Source organism: Amblyomma maculatum, chromosome 11 (genome assembly GCF_055883805.1).
Source record: "Amblyomma maculatum isolate TAMU_Amacu chromosome 11, ASM5588380v1, whole genome shotgun sequence".
Taxonomy (NCBI): Eukaryota; Metazoa; Arthropoda; class Arachnida; order Ixodida; family Ixodidae; genus Amblyomma; species Amblyomma maculatum.
The window spans coordinates 100,670,573-100,688,740 of record NC_139354.1 but is presented as its reverse complement, the minus strand read 5'-3'; the positions used below and the strand labels follow the sequence as shown (position 1 = coordinate 100,688,740).

The following is an 18,168-nucleotide window of genomic DNA, read 5'->3' as shown; positions in this document are numbered from 1 at the left end:
CCCAGGGCCTGGGTGCTCTGGGTGATGATCGTGGTCGCTGGTTGCCGAACCCTGTCGTGCGGCGCCAGTGATATATAGCTCATTCGTTGCCAATCTTCGGAGGGGCTGAAGCCTCTCCAAACGTGGTCATTCGGCAGTGAAGAAGCAGAAGACGATGATCTGATGATGGTCAAGAGGAGATATATATTTACAGAAGCAAAATAGTATGCATAGGCAAAGTTACAGCAACAAGTCACACAGACAACTGTAACTTAAAAGAAAATGAAGACTCACACAGAGAAGTCACTTTACAGGCGCTTACTTTCCTACCGAGCGTTTCGGTTAAAGCCTAGGGGGTGTAAATGCGTGCTAAGCACGGAGCCTCAATCTTGACTGTCGAACATGGTCCGAGGTTTTTGATACCAGTCATCTACAAAGACCCAAGGGCGGCCACTTAGGTGATCCGCCCCGAAAATGAAGCAGCCAATCAAATTATTTAAAAACATGCCACAACCCCCATGGGTTGGGAATAATCTTGAACCCAGGTCCTTATTTACGCCAAATAAAAATAAAACATTCAAAACACACACTCTCTCCACTCGCTGGTACCCAAACCCTCTCACAGGGCGCCTGCCTTTGCCTCCCCTCCTCAGCGTGTTTGCGACGCGACCTTGCAGGTGGCGCCTTTGTGAAAGAAACGCCAAGGGAGATCTGGAGACTAGGACACCCAGCCGTCCCGTTCGAGGAAAAGGGGGGGGGCACTGTCCCAGAGCAGTGTACAGTCGCTGTTGCTCGGACCCAATGTCTCGCGACACAGCGGGAGGCCGCTGGGCTGATTGCCTACTTGGGAGGGCCAAGGGTCGCGCCTATTGTCGCCTTCTGCAGGACATTTAGTGAGCGCTTGTGGCAGTGCAAAAAGCTTCATTACCGGCGTCTCCCTGCATCCATGCTTGGCGCCAAGGGCGGGACATCGCTGGACGAGCTGGCCGTAAAGTGGTTCGCAGAAGCGTGCTGCTGTTGTTTCCGGCTGATAAGGATGCGTCTGCCGTTCGCTTCTTGGCGACGCCTCGGGGCGAAGGGGCGAAACAAACCAAGCCTCCCGCGCGCTCGAGTGCCCGCGCCCAAGAAAAGGGGAGAAAAGCAGAAAAAAAACTACAGCGCTCGCTCCTTGGCCTCGGTGCGTGGGGGGTTTGACCGCCAGCTCGACTGCACGCCGGAGTCGCTTTTCACTGCGGCCTTACAGGCGGTAACAGGCACAGCATCTACACAGATATGTGGAAGATAGCGGTGATGAGCGAGGGTCAGCAGAGGATTTTCGGGCCGGGTCGTCAATGCAGCTTCACCTGCCGGAGCTGCATTGATCAGTTTTCCTGGAGCGGGCCAGAGAAGTGAGGGGACGAGGAACGGTGAGGTAGAGTCGAGCGGGAACTGCGGGTCTGGGGAGACGGCGATCGGCTGGACATGCGCGGGGATGGCGGGTTAAAGTCACGAGAGGGCGTATCACGGAGAGAGGTTGGGTGTAGTCCGTAGGCGGTGCTGCCATCATGATAGTAGCGAGGTCGAGGTGGCGGAACCCAACGGCTGCGGCAATGGCGAGAAATGTGGCCGGCACGTGAGCAGTTGAAGCAGATGGGTTGGTTGTCCAAGGTCCGCCATTCTTCTGGGTTGCGGTAGCGTCGGGTAGATTCGGGGTATCGCGTCGGGAAGGCCGCAGTCGGAGCCGCAGCAGCTACCCTCGAAATGGTGGGCTGGACAGATGGCTGTGCGGACGGCTGACCAGAGCTGAGGCTTACGCTCGCATTAAGGCCCACGTTCGCGATTTCTTGGCGAACGAGAGCTTGGATCAGTGCTATAGTAGCATCCGCTGGCTGAGGTGTGAATGCGACGGGGGCCATTGCCTCCAGCACTCTGTGAACGATCCTGGTCAAGTTTGGCTCATGGTACGGCTACTGCAGTGTTGGCAGATCTTCGCACGAAGACGTAGAAACTGTGCTTGGCAAGCGGTCGAAGCGGGGAGCAATACGACGATGTTTAGTTTGCTCAAACCGCCGGCATACCTCGAGGACGGAGTCGAACGTCGTACAATCTTTGCAAAATAGAGGGTTAAAAGCGTCGTCAGCAATGCCCTTTGAGATGTGGCCCACCTTGTCACACTCGGGCATGGCGCTGTTCGCTTTGCAGCATAGAGCTAGTACGTCTTTCATGTACGACAGATATGATTCGGTCGACGACTGTGCTCGCGATGCCAGGTCCTTTTTAGCGCCGAGCTTGCGTCCGATCGGCTTGCCAAAGAGATTCCGAAGCTTCTCTTTGCACCTGTCCCAGGATGTTAGATCATCTTCGTGCGTCTCGAACCAGACGCGCGCCGTACCAACCAGATAGAAAATGACATTTGCAAGCATCAACGTTGTGTCCCATCGGTGGTGCTTACTGACTCGCTCGTACATAGCGAGCCAGTCTTCGACGTCGATGTCATCGGTGCCGCAAAAGGTTCCCGGATCACAAGGCTGCGCAACGACGACAGTGGGCGCTGGTTGTGCCACTGTAGAGGTAGCTGCGTCGGACGCATTCTGCGGCAAACTGATGACGCCTTGTGTAAAACTAGCACACATTCTCGCGCTGTGCAGTGAACATCTACGTTTTCAAATTCCAATCGCAACACCTTCTAGCACTGTGCTGTGTGCTTCTTCGTCTTCATGACGTTTTATTAGCTCTGCTTCCATTAACCCAGCCAGCTGTGAGAGTGCGGTCGCGATCCGTGAGCGTAGCCGTGATAAATACACGTTGCCTGGAGTAGACGAATCCCCTCACAATAAAGACAGGGACCGCTGCATAGCAAGAAAGCTGCCGAGACCGCCGCACAACGACATTGCTTTCGGTTAACTTCAATCCAGTTTATTTGCAAGAAGGTTCTGGTCCCTTCCCTGAGCTAAAACTGTGAAAATAGTTTCAGGCAGTTACAAGGCATCAAACAGCAGACACAATTCAAATATTCACACGAGCAAAAGGCAAGTTTGTGACTTTACACCTGCAACAAAAACAGGATCACCATGGCAAATCAGTCCAAAAAATGTTCGCAGCTTTTAACATAGCGACATGTCGGATTACATGACTCTGAATGTCCATTTACTGTGCAGAGCCCTCACGAGAATATACAGATCGGGGGAAAGAAGCCGCCTCTGAATCTGGGCAGGCAGGCAGTGGCTCTCATGGCCTTGTCGGGAACTCTCGGCCAAAGAAGCAGTAGACTATATGTGTTACCGAAGCTTTGCGTGAAAGCCTACCAAGTCGTCAATTTGTAAGCTACATATGCAATACATTTCCAAGATACACACGGTGTGAAATACAGCTGTAATTGTATAGAAAGCTACACTATAATGAAGGCGCTTGCGCGCTTTTGTAGCCCTTAGGGCTGCCTGTCTAATATTGTACAGAATTTTCAATTGCCTTTCCACCTTATCTTTCCCCTACTTGCCATCTCAGGTAGCAACCAATCTCTCTTTGAAACAGCAACACTGAGAAGCAAAGCGTGTCAGGGCCATGCTCCCGAATTTTGCTCACAATGGCCACTACCTTCATAGACTCCTTCCTCTCTGATCCCCACACTTTCACCTGCTCTCAAGTCCCGCTCTCTTGAATATTCTCCAAGACCGTTGAGTCCATACCCATTGATTATCGTAATGTTGTGCGATGTATTAGCGCAGTCGCTCCAGTATTCCTCTTCTGCCGTAGTCACCGTCAGTATTCATCCTATAGCACCTCAATATCTTCTCTACCTTTCAGGAATCATAAAACGCCCTCCCTCAACAGTATCCGTCGTCATCGTTTTTGCCACACAGCCGCAATCCGGTTACATATCGCTTTGTTTTGAGAACGCAGCCAAAGCCTCCCTCATATCCGGTTTAAAGCACGGAATGGGATACCACTTAATCCTCCACCTGCTAGCCATTATAGTTTGAAAATCGCTCTCATTCAACAAACCACGTCGGACAGGCTGGATGATAGGAGAAGGCTATCACAGCACCGGTTTTGAAGCATAGTCTAAAAACTGGCACCTAAACGGTGCTCGCTAAATGGGGCCATTTGCCACAGATTTTAACTGGAGTTAAGCCATGTAACCTTGTTAGGTCAGAGAATTCGCTAACGATCAGTACGAGGAAAACATTTGACGGTCACAAACATGTGTGGCTCGACGACAAGGCGTCGTCATCAACCTGCTGATATTTGAGGCACTGGGTGGAAGTTTGCTGCTGATTATTCAGTGGGGTTTATGATGTCACGAGATGGCAAGAGAAAGCAGAGCTGGTAGGCACCTTTGTTGTGGCTGTTGCTAGCCAACATTAATGAGGTTTCATATCAGCAGCAGAAATAGTGACATTGAAGTTGTGATAGCACCTCGCACAATCAGTTTTGAGACATACATATTTCAAGAATTTATAGCTCAATAGACATAACACTTTTGTAGACAGACATGACCTTAACTGACATAGAAAATTCAATTTTTGTATTTCTTTCCAGCTTTGATAGGCTGTTCGGGTTCCATATATTTATCTCCAATTTGAGGCCAAAATTCTTTGACCGACTTAAGTCTACCTCTGACTCTCTGTAGTCCTCTTTGAATAAAACACCGCTTTAAGGTGACGTCAATCTTCAGGATCACATTTTACCACAATGGAAAGACATCCAACACATCGCTATTTAAAATAAATACGATCACTGACATTGGACACATCGAAAGCAACCTACAAGCGCAATAATGTTTCTCTTATAAGGAAAGCACTGCGGATTAATCTGCCATCCGGAATCTGAAAAATATGTTATTTCAATCACTTCTCATCCTGAAAGATTCTAGCGAATTTTGGAGCTACTCGTCTTCTCAGTTTAAGAATTCTCCGTATAAATGGCCTAAATTCAGACGCCTTCTGTGGAAAGATGTGTGCTTGCAACGACAAAGTTTATACCTCTTTAATGATTGCATCAAGCGCGAGGAGCCGGTTTTTAGGAATGTATCAGGCATTTAAGGTATCTATGAGCGCTTTCGTGATTTCCAGCATCTGGTTTTGCCATTGATACTGTGTGAGAAAGATTTTCAAGCACCCTATATGACATAACGGGTTGATCATCGGGAGCTTCCTTTCTGGGCAAGAAATCAGTTTCAGTTTCAATTTGCTGCTTTCCCTCTATTGAAGCGCTGCCTATATAGAATTATCTAAAACAGTTTGCCTTGATAGATACCGTGGCCCAGATGAAGGGAAGTCAATCAATACGGCCAGACTGAGGAAAGTCATTCACTAGAACTTGTTTAAAGATCAAGAAGCGTCCCTCATTGCTGTTGTTAATTTGCGCTTTATATATAAAACACAACATTGGCAGCCTCAATCTGAACTCTATTTCTCTACAGAATACAGGTTTCTATTTTAGTTTTATTTAAAATTGTTTGAATTAGTAATAGCGAAAAAAAAATTAACACATTGGTTCTCTTGAACTCGACACATACTTTCTACAATCTAGGCTTTCGGTGATCATTCATACTAAATTAGGCATTCAGCTATACGTGCACTAAATAATGATGCTGCTGCTGATTTGGAAATCATTGCAACCGTCCTGAAACATGATTCTTAGCCTATATTAAATTGCCGCTGCGGCAGTGAATCTCTTCTTTGTGACAGTAACCCCAGATTTTTACACTTCGTGAATGTGCTTGGAGGAGAGACCAGTGGTGGGAATCTGACATCCATGTTATTACGACTTACAGTCTGTAAGCCAGAATCCGGTCTAAGTTTAGCCATGTTCGAACACATCTTGTGGGTTTTATGCGATGTCGGGGTGAGATTCGCAGCTGGTTGCCTTTGCTTCAGCTCAAAGTGTCAAACGAAAACATATTATCCGTGGCTAGGAATAAAAAACTGTCTGGCATGCGGCGTGGAATATATGGTACCGGGAAAAGTCAGGAGCAAAATGTAGGTGATATATTGTGTTATTGTTTTTTTTTCAGTTCTGTGGCTTCTTGGGATCCTGCTGGGGAAGCTGTTCCTGCACTGGTCAGAATCCATGGTGTAGTGGGTACTGCATTGGCTGAAGCATAAACCTAAGTGAGAAATCTTCGCTCTTTGTGCTGAATTCCATGGCTTTCTCGTTTGTCCTTTATTTTCTTCTGAAGCCTTGAAACGTGCGCTGGGTAATTTATGGAGCCCACTACCTTAGACGAAGCATTTATCGGAAGTCATTTAGGCTGCGCGGTGTGAATCTGAAAGCATTATTATCTAATTTAGTTTTGATGTTTACAGTAAAAAAGACGTATTAAAACAACCTTGTTGAAGAGGGTTACAAGTATGTGTTGCATGCTATAGTCAGAAGTATGTTTCTAAGTCAAGAGTCGTGGGTATGAATTTCGCATATATATCACAATTCTCCACTCAAAGATCAAACACTCTTCAATAAAGAATCAGTTTCCACCTGTGGAGGCCGATAAATGAAACAGCTTGTTACATCTCATTAACATTAATTCCCCGTTTAGTGGAAACTTAGGATATCCCCGTGAGGTTTTTACAGTTTTGGTCGAGGTCGTGTGGATGCGGCACTAATTGTTTTACTGGCCAATTATCACGATACTGACATATGTTGTCATATACAATGTGATAACTCCGCATTGAAACGTCCATCTGGCGCTATCTAATTAGTGAGTGGCAAGTTGTACTACAAACTTTGCTTAGAAATCATTCGAGCCGAGAGTTTTTGAGTTAGATGCTTAGAAGAGATGAAACAACGACGTGATCATCTAATGACTACATTGTCGTAGAAACGATGCAGTGTGGCGTGATACTTATGCAGCTTCTCGCTTATCACCTGCCGGTATGCTGAAGCATTATGGTTGGCTAGTTGCTTGAGCACCGTGCACCGAAGAGATAGAACATCACGCACAAAAGATACATCAACATCTTTGGTGGCGTTTTCCTATGAGTTTACGTTTGTATGTTTCTAGACTGGAGTCATCTATGTATTCCTCTTTAACGCACAGAAATAAAATGTTCAGTTCATGGTCATCCCTGTGTTGGTTAGTCTCTCCGTTTCTTGTTCTTGCCTGTGCACGCCCCTACACGCCCCCTTCGATATATGATGCATGTAGCCGCGCCATTCGATATATGATGCATGTAGCTAAGTACAAGTTGCCAGCAACGTCGAACATAACGATCCACCCTTCGTGAAAGCTATTGAGGAACTTCACGCAAGGTTGACTACTTATGTGAGCAAAGAAAACACAGAAGTTGTAATTTCGGCAGCCAGCCAAGGAAGTGGAGGACGTGAAAAAAAAATGAAAAGGAGCAGGTGGTTACCTCCTGGCCCAATGAACCAGGTAAAAGGACTGCGTCTTGAAGAGTACGCCATGCGCTCCTAGAACAGTGCTTTCCTTGCGGGAAAAAAGCATCGACGCCACTTCATAACTGCTGAACCCTGCACGAAGTTTCTTTTGGCGGACCGTTGCAGTTATTTGACCCAGTACAGAGCATTCTATTGCTGCTTCGCTCTAGAGCTTTTGTCTGCTGCCGCAATACAGAACGTTTGATGTCAGCCGATGGCTAGCCACGCTGGGCGTATTCGCTCGTGCACATTTTCTGGTCTTCGCAGAGATGTCAAGTCCACTTGTCAGAACGTTGCGTCGACTTGCGAACTGAGGCTTCCCCTCAACTCGTGCTCTGTGCTCTTGCATACCGTGTAGCATCTTTTTCTTATTCTACACTCAATACTGTGTGTTTTAGCGATTTTCTAATATTTTGTAATAAAATGCTTAGGTTTTATATGATTATGATTGCTCTCAGAACAAATTGCTGGGTGGGGGGCAAAAAGCATTTTTTTATTCTTTTATCAAAATAATAAGGGAACAGTGGCTGAGAGCCACCGCTTCAATCAACCAAAAGCTTTATTTATTCATTCATTGATTCTTTTTAAATTAGCAGTGAGTATTTACGAATCTCTCGTTATCATTATCAACTTGAATATTCTCGCTACACTGTAAAAACAAAAACACCTTATTAGGTGTTTTCGCATGTCTATAACTAACACCCATGCACACTTAAAAAAAGTGGCTTCAGAGTGCCAGTACACCCTCAAAGATGGTGATTCGGTTGGTCAAAACACCCTTCTATGGGACCAATGCACTGGGGTGTTTTCATCACCGTTACAACCTTTTGCAGGGTGAGAGCAGTGGCATTGCACCCTTACACCCCTTCAAAAAAATCAGTGCGCGTAACCTGCATATATTGCGTTCCCTAATTGGGAATTACTTTTGCCACTACACGTTCTTTAATGTTTTTCCTATGTGCACCGTTGCAGTCAAGCTTAATCGTATACCTAGTAACCACCTGCAATGCCAAATGAGCATGTAAAAAGATGCTGCATGCCATTATTTTGACATCCCGAATGACCCATACCAGTATGATTGTTTTCTCAAATTCACAAAGCATGTTACGAAAAAATGTCACAGCTTCACACGCAGGAGGAAACTGGAAGTCTTTTATTTGGCATAGAAGGGTCAGGGTTCGGGCTAGTGGGTGCTCGGATGCTTGGGGGGGGGAGGTCAGGGGGCACTTGTGTTCTGTTCCTTCATTGATGCGCGGTATGGAACCTCATTTATTTAACAATACTGCCGCTCTCAACCAAGACCCTAGCAGACAGCTAAAACACACATGTTACGTACGTAAATACCCCCAAAAAAATGAAAGAACCAAACAGTTCCAACAAATGCAGACAACAAAGTATACAATTTTCGTGAAGAACAGAACCAAACAATGCACACAACAGCATGGTGACATTTCTTGAAAAACAAAAACAAAACTATTAGTCGTATGCAACAATAATCACAGTACACAATATTAATCCTATGCTTTGCCAGCGTCAACGCGTGAACTTGCATAAAATTCGGCCTTGTGCGGTGAAATAAAGCGTCGTGCAGTGCATCTTGGCTTCGACACGCAGACGCCCAAATAGAGGGGCTCTATAAAGCAGTACAAATTATTGGAACCCTTGCCATATGCCAGATTGAACAGCCAAAATCCACCCGTTATTGGAACAATACCCTAAGTAGAGTCGATGACTCGAAGAAGCTTCCGTTGCTCAATGAAGGGGATATGCTCTTCAGTGTCTTTGATGCTGCTCCCAGTATATCCTACGCACGGCGTGGCAGGCTTTTCTTCCGGTTCCATGATAAAATTGTGAAAGAAGTGCATAAGAGAGCAGCTGTATAAATGTGCACTGCGCATGGCAAAAATCAAGTTCAACATGTTTTCTACTCTATATTTAGAATACACCAATGCCCCTTTAGTCGAGTGTACGGAGTGTACAGTTTAGTGTACAGCAGTGTGCTGGAAAAGGGCCCCATCAGAAACCACTGGTGGTTATCTCACAATTAAGAATGCAGAGTGAACTGTTATGGTTGGTTCAGGAGGCACAAAGCTGCCAGTCCTTGAACAAGTCATAAATGAGAGCACGTAAGGTCAACCCATTTTTATTCATGCAGCATGCTGTTGCATGATATTTTTAGATTATGAAAGCTATTTTGTCAAATAAAAATGGCTTCACTCATCAAAAGCGCCTGGGTTAGAGAACTTCCATGCTGCCCCATGAACTTTTTGTTTCACATGCACTGGAATGTTTAATATGATAGTTAAAAATGTAAATAACCAATAGCTTGCTAAAGTATGCAGAAGAAAAAAGTAATAGCTGGATGTCTATCACTCCTAACAGCATTCACATGATCTTAATCGGAAAAAGTTGTTTCAAAAATGGTAATAAATTAAATTATTCTAAACTGGCAATGCAGGCCAAAAGGCAAAAATACTGCCTTGTATTTTACATGCTGGTTTAACAGCATTTGTAAACTGAACTACCCTATTACAAAAACCAGCACCTTCCAGTGCAAAACCAATTCTTTTTCACACATTTCTGTTGGGTACGCTGGTGGTCTGCAAGATTCAGCGAAGTTGTGACGCGAAGACACTAGTTGCGTTTGTATGATGGGAAAAAATACTGACATTTACAACGATGCAAGTGCATTTCTGGTATCCCACAAAGCACAAACAAGTGCTGAATGGATGCTGGGGCTGCACTGCTCCCAGTATCATTTTAGAAATAGGCAAATAAATGGGGAAATGAATAACAGTGCCCGAGTAAGCACTGTTTCCTTTGAATACAATGTGCACTTGAATATAAAATCAAGGCAGTTTTTTTTTCCAGCATTAGTGGGAGAGCATCTCTTTTAAGCAACCACGATCAGCATAGTTCTGACCCTCACATTACCCACTTCTGAATATCTTGCAACTGAAAATGAAATTAGTTATAGGCTACCTTCAAAAAATGTAATTATTTGCTGACAGCACTGAAACATGGTGTGTACTACTAAAATAATAACAGCTGGCTCAATTGAAGGCTTCACACAAGACCTACAGCATACTCTGTACTGGCCAAGTAGATACTGCAGAACCAAACAAAAAATGTGGAAATAGTACTTAGCGATGGGACACTACAAAAAAAAAAACAAAGTGCATGTAATATGTAGCACATAATGCGTTTCTGAACTTTTTCACTCCTTGCGCTAAGTATGAACCAGCCGAGCACTAGGTCATCGCAATGTTTCCTGAAGTGTTTACATTTAAGTTCTAGTTACAAGGAGAAAGTTTTATCGCTGCCCTATGTAGCAGTTCTGAAACTTCATCGCACATTATTCATTGAAAGTGTACACTGGAGCTTTGAGTTGAGTGACAATTATGTGTGCAACAGCAGAGCATTACCAAACAACCAAACAGCAGAAGCTCCAAAAAATGTCAACACTGAAGCATGGCATGTTAAAATTTTTTCCACAAATAGCACAGTGTATGCGTAGACATCCAGAACATCAGTGGTGAGGCTCAAGAGGCAGCAGAAAGCTCGTGTTCAAGAAGTTGTAATCGGCATAGCGGCAGGCAGTCTAAGCACTTTGAAATGCTAAAGGTCCGAATACTAAAAATTTGTTGACTAACTTGAAATGCAAAAATAACAATTTGGATTTATTGAGAATGTCTGCTATAAATAAAAATGTCTATTGACAGTGCCACATGGTATGCATGAAATGTTAGCATCTGTAGTTGAAGGCATTACATTTATACAACATGAACATTAAAACACAGCAGTATTTTCTCCCAACCAACGTGGTAAACCTAATCTCAGAAGCATTAAAATTATTACATCATTTCATACTTGGCTAGCAAATTACAGCATTTTTTTTAGCACTGTAAAACTGCATTACCCACCTTCAGAAGCCTGTTGGATAAGACAATACAACAAATTTTTCTTTTGAAGCAGTCTCAGATTTATATATTCTAGATAATAAGAACATGTTAGGTACTAGCATGCATGAGCAGGTTGAGAGACCCCTTTCCAGCCCATGCTGAACCCCACTAAGCTGCCTGCAAGAGCCCTCTAATAAAGCACTGCTGGTACACTGCAGCAGAGTGCTTAGTCAAATGGCACACTGCACCAATCTTAACATTACCAGTGCTTTATCAGGTGACTCTTGTATGCAATACGACGTGGTAAGCATGTGATGGCAGGGGTCTCTTACAAGTGCTTTTGATGGTACTTACAGTGCAAATAATCTTTTCACAGGAAAGAATTCACAGTTGTGATGAAAACCTGTGTATTATTTCTATTTGAATTATGAATCACTAATACATATTACAAGTTAGACTATAAGCCATTTTAGAAACAAAGAAAATTCGCTAATAATATCGGTTTCAAGTAGGCTTCCTGAATATTCAAATAACAAAGAGAAAACTTACAAATGGTACAAACATAACATCCAGAGCTCTCGGCTGGTTCCCAATGTTTGGCAAGGGTTGCAGAATGCATACTGCCTGTACATCTACAATAGAAATAAGCAACACAACAATGGTGTACCTCCTTGTAGAAAGAAGGAGACAGCTGAGTTTCGAGGCGATAATTTATTTTTTAGTTTAGGAATGCAAATAAACAAAATTGAAAACATGTAGAGGCATACAAACTGAAAGCCAAACATCTTACAGCAGAAAATAGCAAAGCTTGTGAAGATTTGAATTAGGTATCCCCTAATTCTCTACTAGTAGTTGAACAGATTCGAAAAAGCTGCACCATTACAATAGAGAAGAATAACAGGTAATTGAAATTTAGCTAATGCAAAAACTGTTACATATGAATAAATGCACAGGCTAGTTATGGTTTTATTATTATTTCTGATGCTTAGCCATGTTTTTAGTTTATCTATAAGGCAATGCAAAATGGCAAAAAATGTAGGCTATCAGCAAAAAACTGCCAACTAGATAGCACATGCAGCAAACAGAAGGAAACAGCTTAACACTTACGCTTCTTGCTGCTTTCACTTATTCCCTCAGAACACACTTCAAGCACCCGGGCAATGTGCTTTTTTTGCAAGAATGGTGTCCTTCAAAACCAAGCCAATTGTCTTGTTAAGGCCAATTTCAACTGCCTCTTTGCCATCCTTCTTGATCAGCATGTTGAAGTCATGTAAGAACTGCAAGTTTGTGTGAATGGTAGTCATGAAGAATTCATTTTACTCAATGTGTTAAGTAACTGAATTTTAAAAATCACTGTACAAAAGCAAAGGCAATTGATGCCTTTGTATATACCTGAAAACAAACTGACATTAGCAAACAGCAAATACAAATAAGGTTAGAAAACTGCAGAAACCATCAGTATTTTGCCACTCATCACCAGACTGCAAGCAATATTAAGGAAGGTCTAATATAAAAAATAACAAAGAAAAAATATGATCCTCCTCCCCTCAACTCGGCACACAGCCGAGTGGTAATGAAATATGTAATATATATCTAAACTAAGGGTCCACGCTCAGCTTTAAAAAATCGGCTTCAGTTCTTAGAGACAATTTCTACAGACATGCATCGTTAGCATATGAAAGTCAAAATTTTTTTTCTGTGCCCTTTAAGTCGATAAACTGCTTACAACACATATATAACAGATAGCACTAGGATGGCTTTTGTGTAAGAAATGCAAATGGGAATAACCATTTCCCTTCATGAAGTACAACAAAACATCAAACTAATATTTCCAAAGTGGCTATATGTCAGTAGCACAGGCATTCAGTTGCATCTACGTTCTCTATTTCCAGATTATGAAAAAACTGAACAAGGGTTGTAAGGATCCTCAGTTTGCAAGCCGAGCCAACATTTTGAAAAGGGGTCTCCCTGAACAGCGCAGTCATGACTGGTGGGGTTTAAATTCCCTTTTGCTTGCGAAGAAGAAAAGGCAGGTGGAGGAGAAGGGAACAGGGCAAGGAGTGAGATGATGTTTCCTACGGTATAAATGTCTATGAACCTGGAACCAATGATTCCTTGACCGGAAAAAAATAAAAGGAAGCAGCAGCAGAAAATCAGCAATGCAGGGTGGATGATGAGTGAGCACCCAAAGCAGGTTTCATGCTGATGCACAGTACTTGAAAGGGGACAGGCAATCCAAAAGATACTGATAAGAAACACTGCTACAATGAAATAGTTATCAAGAGCTTTTCAGGAGGAGGAGAAAAGGACAAAGAAACAGAATAATAACAACACAGTGAATCATTACTTCCAAGTAAGACATTATCTGAAGAAATGGATTCAAGGGCGAACTAAAATAAGTAAAAAGTGATAAGATGTAAAGATGCTTGGAAAAACACATGCAGCTTATGTTATTTCTGAGGTGGAGGGAGGGGGAGTGTGCATGTGCTGTGAACTGTACAATTCACGCTATATGGGATTTTTCCCGGACTAGTTATGGTGCAGAGGGAATATGTTTAAGAGATTCGAATGTTTCTTTTGAGCTTTTTATTCCTTTTGGTTCCAATATTCTAAATTCATGGATTATATGCCTCCTTATATTTTCTGTCCCTTAAAGATTTAAAGCCTCACTGGAGAATAAATTTAATTTCATCAAACTTATGGCAGCGAATTAATTACCTAGATTCATTACAAATATTTTAAGCCATCAAACAAACAATCAAGTTTGTTTCGAGATTCACAAGGTTTCCACAGAGGGATTGTTTACTAGAGACACCCCGGGAAGGCCCACTGTTTTTAACAATAATACGGCCACAGAATACCTGTCGGTATACCTAAATAAAAACGCAGTAGAACTCCTACCAGCTTTCTTCATTCGTGCAGGACAAACCTCACATCCTCCAAATAATCGAGCTTTTTAATAAGACGTCCAACCTTTCATATGTATGTATACTTAACACGCTGTCATGGCACTCTCTACACTCTCTACACTTTCTATCTTATTTCTATTGAAAGTATTGATGCCCTTTCTCAAATATTATTCAACATCGCCCAACCTCATGAGTCGGAAGTTTGTCTATTGCACCTTAAACAAGTGCCGAGTTTAAATTATTTCAAGTTTGATTGATGTTACTACCTGCAGAAATTTAGAACCTGCATGAGCCCTCCATTGACACAGACTTGTGCGAATATATTCACGGGAGTTCTGAAATCTAAAATACTAAATTAATTCCCGAAAAACCCACCAATATACCTTTGCTAGACTGACTGCACATATTCATATATGGCAGTACGAATTAGAATCATTCCAATCGCTTCCTCTCATCAAATAATCAACACAGCAGCATTACATTTACTTGTTAGTCTTCGCAATTTAGTCAATTTTCCCAATACCACGGTATCTGCGAAATATGGAAAACTTAAAACTTCCTTGTGCAGAAACCCAGCGAATGCAATAATACCTAGATTTTATCAGTCATCATTCAAGACATTGTAAGCAAGGAATACAAGCAAGGAAAAGAAATTGAATCGTATTACAGAAATACCGCTGCAGAATTCTTCACAATAATTCTTCATCTGCTGATTTCTGAAAAGAGGTAGCTATTTGCTACTCAAGAAAAAAAAAAGTCAGAAATGGTGCTGGCCAAATATCCTAAGCGTAACCTTTAAGCAGGCACTTTGAAGCTGCAGTGAGTGCCAGTACAGACGAAAGAGGCATTTTTGCAGTTCAGAAACATGCACATCTTTGTGCATTGGCACACAAAATAATTTCAAAATGCATATTGAAGAAATATTGTGCATAAGGTAGCAAGTGTTTTAAATGATATTGGGAGAGATCTTGCAAGGAGAACAACCTATCAATGTCACTCATTGACTTAAAAAACAAAAAAAAAACTGCAGAAAATTTAAATGTAAACACGTTCTGGAAAGCCACTGGAAGACATCTAGTAGGCTGCATTTCTTGTATTCAAAGGAGTGGTGAAGCCTATATAGCATATGTTTGCGAGCTATAATTCATTACGTTTTGGAGGGCTACATAAAGAACACTCACACAATACATGGTACGACCGAGTGCTCATCTTGTATACTCTATGTCCCGCGTGCTCTTTCACGCCCCTTCACCTCTCCCTTGTATGAAGAGTCGTGAATCCTGTGAATGATACAAAACATATATTTTTGTATGCTAATGTAGTGACCCAACTCAGAACATTTATATAAAGAAAAATGCACTTGTCAAGTCTGGTTCAGAAATACAAAGATCAGAGAAAGAAACAGGTAGCAAACGAAAAGTCAACTGAGTAAGTTTCAGGATACATACATTAGCATTTTTTTAAAGGCCCTTATAAACAAGGATCAATAACATGTTCAATCTATTACCTCCTTTTCATGATGCACGTAATGATTTTCTCTTGTCATATTTCAGCATGTATGTAAACGACATTGATTACTAGCAAACTAACCTTGCAAAAAATGATAAAACTCCATTTAAGCTTTATGCTCCTTCCTGTGCGACACATTGGTCATGTAATTATGAATTGCTAAGTGGGCAGTCATTTCATTAAGTCTCAACATTCTCCACCAGTTGTCAAAGATAATAATGCTTACAGATTGGACCAGATATTACTTTAACACGACACTGAAAAGTAACACATGGTCCAAAGAAACATGCACTGCCTATCAATTTAATCAATAAATAAGAAATTTGATTATCGCGTTTAAAAGTAGAATACACGGCAAAGTATGGTTGGCTTCACAAAGAGAAAACTCAAGCATCTCGCTTGCGTTTCAGGGTCGGTTTTTTACTGATAATAAGTGGTTTGCTGCTATAAACCTGCATGTGTTCAACTGCATTAAAATCTAAAAGCTACTTTTATTTATCAATGCTGCATAAATCACAAAGAAAAACAGAATGCAAAATTGCATTTTCCTTATGGGCCCATTGCACTCTATAATGAAATAAAGCCAACTTTTGCAGTACACCTTTGCGATCAACAAACAATATTGTCGCTTTTGAAACACTGATACAGGTTAAAACAGTTCATCAGTCGCTTCTCAGCAATGCATATGTAGATTTCAGAGCAAGAGCTCTGAGTTCTACATAGGTGAACATAATTACGCTGTGGACAATAGAAAAGGTGGGCATTTGAGCACTCATTGCCTCAAGTGCAAAAGCAAGAAGAATTGTCGTCCTCTCTTTCATCAATGTGAAGTTCTGTATAAAAGCAAGTGTAAATCAACGCGTGAAATTTTTGAGGCAAGTGAGATAGCACGAACTGGCGATGATTGTGTAAGTGGTGCGTCGATTTTGCTGTCTGAGAAAGAGATTGCATATCTTTCATCTTTTACATGTGCAGCCAGATAATATTTTTTCCTGTTTGAGTTTTTTTTTTTCTTCGCATGCGCATGAGATCTCAAGTGGACATATATGCTGCTTCTCGCATGAAATTAAAATCAGTTGGAAGTAAGCGCTCGTGTGTCTGTCTCTTGCTGTTGTCCGTGTGTTTTTATGCGCTTTCCATGTTTAACAAGAGCAGACATTCTGCTTCGCTATGATCATGCAATGACACAAAAGACAGCAAAGAACTTCTACTTCGCTAAACATGGGGACTGCGTTAAGAAAAATGCTTCTCTAAGCTGTAATGACTGGCATCACATCCTAGCTTTCAAGGTTTGAAGGAAACGATATAACACACATATACAACAGTCTCAATATATTTAGCCGAAGGAGTGTCACACGAGATGAGTAAAATCTTGTACAAGTATGGCGCTCCATTCATGCAATGCAAATTTTTTCAATAACAGTAAGTCACAAAATAGCCTGCAATATGCGCACTGTGATGAGCAAAGCAGGTAAACATATGCGACTAAGGCTATGATAACCGCTTCATATGTACATTTAAGCAAACGACAAAAAAAAGTAAACATTTGGTGAGAACCAAACTCTGTAATAGCAACATCCGGTACAATTTTTGGCCACAGAATTCAAGCTGTTGACCTCTACTTGAATACTGATGCATCAGTAGCAAATATCCATTTATTCTAGTCTAAAGACACTACAAAAATATAGCAATGCGGTCAAACAGTTATGTTGAAATGTCACCACAAAAATAATGAAAACTGGATGGTTTGAACCACATCAGCTGACTTAGCACGTATACAAGTGCCTTAATGGAAGTCTTACTGAAAATAAAATACATAGCTAAACGATTTGTCGAGAGCGAAAGTAAATGCCATAATAAAAGCAGCATAACAAAAATACAACTTCACACTCCATGCAAACGCAAGATATGGTTCCCGTAAAATGAAAAATGCTCCCATTGTGACTGAAAACGCAAGTACTGACGCAGGGTAGGTGATATAGGCTGATTATAGCGACATGTAGTTTACGCAGTTTGGAATAAACTATTATGCAACCAGGCCGGCCGACCGGCGCCCTTCGAGGTAGAGAGCACGAGCGCAGAGGCGTGCCACACTGAACGGCCGCCCAGAACAAACATAGCCTTCTCGAACAGAAAAGTGTAAACAGAGGAGAGAACGCTCCCCGAACAGCAGGACGGGAGGCGGCGACGTGCGCAATGCTCCGAGTAAAAAAAAAATAATAAAAGAGAGGGGGAGGAGGGGAGAGCTGAGGGTGCCAGGCGAATTAAGGTAGTACGCCCACATGACCCTGCCGCACGAACGAAAGCGGTAGAACAAAACTGAGCCGTTTCGAATTGAGCGCATGTATCAAACTGTCAAGAAACGAAAATCGTTTCGTGAACCTCCTGCGCGTATAAAATGCAAGGAAACATAGCACATACATTATTTCTGTTCAAGAAAGTTGAGACTGATGTTCTTGCGCGAAATCTGCGCAACTCGCCACGACATCTAACCACATGTGCGATGTCAT

At 42.3% G+C, this 18,168-nt stretch overlaps 1 protein-coding gene and 1 long non-coding RNA gene across 2 annotated transcripts in view; both read left to right on the top strand.

The window, feature by feature from the left end:
* Positions 1-7,016, top strand: part of LOC146174503 (uncharacterized) — a 39,287-nt gene extending 32,271 nt beyond the window's left edge. Inside the window, exons 4-5 of the long non-coding RNA XR_014701822.1 lie at positions 5,975-6,073; positions 6,834-7,016. This is a non-coding gene — a long non-coding RNA (uncharacterized LOC146174503). The remainder of the gene's footprint in view (positions 1-5,974; positions 6,074-6,833) is intronic.
* Positions 1-18,168, top strand: part of LOC146174501 (uncharacterized) — a 151,120-nt gene that overhangs the window by 64,164 nt on the left and 68,788 nt on the right. The window lies entirely within an intron of this gene.